Source organism: Triticum dicoccoides, chromosome 2B (assembly GCF_002162155.2).
Source record: "Triticum dicoccoides isolate Atlit2015 ecotype Zavitan chromosome 2B, WEW_v2.0, whole genome shotgun sequence".
Taxonomy (NCBI): Eukaryota; Viridiplantae; Streptophyta; class Magnoliopsida; order Poales; family Poaceae; genus Triticum; species Triticum dicoccoides.
The window spans coordinates 50,351,342-50,354,788 of NC_041383.1; positions in this window are offsets into that span (position 1 = coordinate 50,351,342).

Here is a 3,447-nt window from a genome sequence, read left to right on the forward strand (position 1 = left end):
GTCCCGGTTGGTGGCACCAACCGGGACCAAAGGCCTCTTTTTAGCAGCCCAAAGGGCGGGAAACAGAGACCTTTGGTCCCGGTTGGTGGCACCAACCGGGACTAAAGGGGGGCATTGGTACCGGTTGGTGCCACCAACCGGTACCAATTCCTCCCATTAGTCCCGGTTGGTAGCACCAATCGGGACCAAAGGTCGTGTGCTGGAACTGGCGCGGTGCGGTGCTATGTTTTGTCCCACCTCGCTAGCCGAGAGGGGCTCGGAGTGGTTTATAAGCCCTGCCGAACCAACCACTTCGAGCTCCTCTCTACTGCAGGCTTACGGGCCTAAATTCACTCTCTGTGCTTGTGGGCCTATTGGGCCTACTGCGGGCATGCATCCTGGCCCTAGTAATGGGTTTCTAGTCGTATGCAGGCCGTGGTGGCCCTGTAGGTGGCACTTTTTTTTAATTTTTCCCAGTTTTTTTGCTTTCTTTTTTGTTTCTAATTACTTATTTATTTTCTTTTACGATAATTCTTTTTGCTATTAAAGTTTGTAACAAAATTCTAATTACTTATTTATTTTCTTTTATGATAATTCTTTTTGCTATTAAACTTTGTAACAAAATTCTATATAATTTTAGTTTCAATAATACTAGAGGTTTATAAAAGCTTTTTAATTGATTCCTTTAGTACCATCTAATTACTTATTTATTTTCTTTTATGATAATTCCTTTTGCTTTTAATGTTTTGAACAAAATTCTAATTACTTATTTATTTTCTTTTATGATAATTCTTTTCGCTATTAAAGTTTGTAACAAAATTCTAATTACTTATTTATTTTCTTTTGTGATAATTCTTTTTGCTATTAAAGTTTGTAACAAAATTCTAATTACTTATTTATTTTCTTTTATGATAATTCTTTTTGCTATTAAAGTTTGTAACAAAATTCTAATTACTTATTTATTTTCTTTTATGATAATTCTTTTTGCTATTAAAGTTTAAGGTTGGGGCCCCACGAGCACCTTTTATACCGGTTCGTGGCATGAACCGGTAAAAGAGTTTTTTAGTTGATTCTTTCTGCAGCTGTTTTTTAGTCCCACCTCGCCAAGCGAGAGGCACTCGCAGCGGTTTATAAGCCCTGAGTGTATAGACGATGAAGGGAGAAGTGCAGTGCTCACCTGCACGTTGGCCTAAAGCTAAGCAACGTGCAGGTGAGCATTGCGCCTCTCTTTTATTTTGGCATGGTATCATCATTTCATCCACATAGCATATGCAAGAAAGTTGAGAGGGTTACGGCAAAAACTGGATGCACTTCGTGTACAAAACGGACAATCTCTTTCGAAGTATCAGGATTTCATACGGAAACTTGTCTCTTACAACATGCATTTCAAATGAACTACAAAAAGGTTGAAAGTTGGCATGGTATCATCATAATAGTTGTGGAGAAAGTCTTCACTTTTTCTTCGCTTGTATCCTTTCCTTATTGCACCGTAACGATGGATAATCTTCATCATTTATCAGGATGCTTGGGTCAGCCTTGAGTTTGAAGGGAGGAATTTCATGAAACTTTTCATAATCTTCGGACATGTCTGTCTTGCCCTCCACTCCCACGATGTCCCTTTTTCCTGAAAGAACTATGTGGCGCTTTGGCTCATCGTATGATGTATTCGCTTCATTATCTTTTCCTTTTCTCGGTTTGGTAGACATGTCCTTCACATAGATAACCTGTGCCAGATCATTGGCTAGGACGAACGGTTCGTCAGTGTACCCAAGATTGTTCAGATCCACTGTTGTCATTCTGTATTGTGGGTCTACCTGTACCCCGCCTCCTCACAGATTGACCCATTTGCACTTAAACAAAGGGACCTTAAAATCTACACCGTAGTCAAGTTCCCATATGTCCAATATGTAACCATAATATGTGTCCTTCCCCCTCTCAGTGGCTGCATCAAAGCAGACAACGCTGTTTTGGTTGGTGCTCTTTTGATCTTGGGCGATCGTGTAAAATGTATTCCCATTTATCTCGTATCCTTTCCAAATCGTAACAGTCGAAGATGGTCCCCTGGACAACGAGTAGAGCTTATCACAAACAGTGTTTTCATCTCTGAGATGTGTTTCCAACCAACTGCTGAAAGTCCTGATGTGTTCACATGTAATCCAGTCGTCGCACTGCTCCAGGTGTCTGGAGCGCAGACTGTTCTTGTGTTCATCGATATAAGGGGTCACCAAGGTAGAGTTCTGTAAAACTGTGCAGTGTGCTTGAGACCAAGAATATCCGTCCCTGCATATCATTGTCTCCCCTCCAAGCGTGCCTTTTCCAGTCATTCTCCCCTCATACCGCGATTTAGGGAGACCTATCTTCTTAAGATCAGGAATGAAGTCAACACAAAACCCAATGACATCCTCTATTTCATGGCCCATGGAGATGCTTCCTTCTGGCCTAGCACGGTTACAGACATATTTCTTTAGGACTCCCATGAACCTCTCAAAGGGGTACATATTGTGTAGAAATACGGGGCCCAGAATGACAATCTCGTCAACTAGATGAACTAGGACGTGCGTCATGATATTGAAGAAGGATGGTGGGAACACCAGCTTGAAACTGACAAGACATTACACCACATCACTCCTTAGCCTTGGTATGATTTATGTATCGATCACCTTTTTAGAGATTACATTGAGGAATGCACATAGCTTCACAATGGCTAATCGGACGTTTTTCCGGTAGAAGCCCCCTCAATGCAATCGGAAGCAGTTGCGTCATAATCATGTGGCAGTCATGAGACTTTAGGTTCTGAAACTTTTTCTCTGTCATATTTATTATTCCCTTTATATTCGACGAGAAGCCAGTCGGGACCTTCATACTAAGCAGGCACTCAAAGAAAATTTCCTTCTCTTCTTTGGTAAGAGCGTAGCTGGCAGAACCTTCATACTGCTTTTGAGGCATGCCGTCTTTTTTGTGCAAACGTTGCAGGTCCTCCCGTGCCTCAACTGTATCTTTTGTCTTCCCATACACGTCCAAGAAGCCTAGCAGGTTGACGCAAAGGTTCTTCGTCACGTGCATCACGTCGATCGAAGAGCGGACCTCTAGGTCTTTCCAGTAGGGTAGGTCCCAAAATATAGATTTCTTCTTCCACATGGGTGCGTGTCCCCTAGCATCACTCGGAACAGCTAGTCCGCCGGGACCCTTTCCAAAGATTACCTGTAAATCATTGACCATAGGAAGTACGTGATCACCGGTACGCATGGCGGGCTTCTTCCGGTGATGTGCCTCACCTTTGAAATGCCTGCCTTTCTTTTGACATTGATGGTTGGTCGGAAGAAATCGACGATGGCCCAGGTACACATTCTTCCTGCAGCTTCCAAGGTATATACCTTCGGTGTCAGCTAAACAGTGCATGCATGCATGGTATCCCTTGTTTGTCTGTCCTGAAAGGTTACCGAGAGCGGGCCAATCATTGATGGTTAC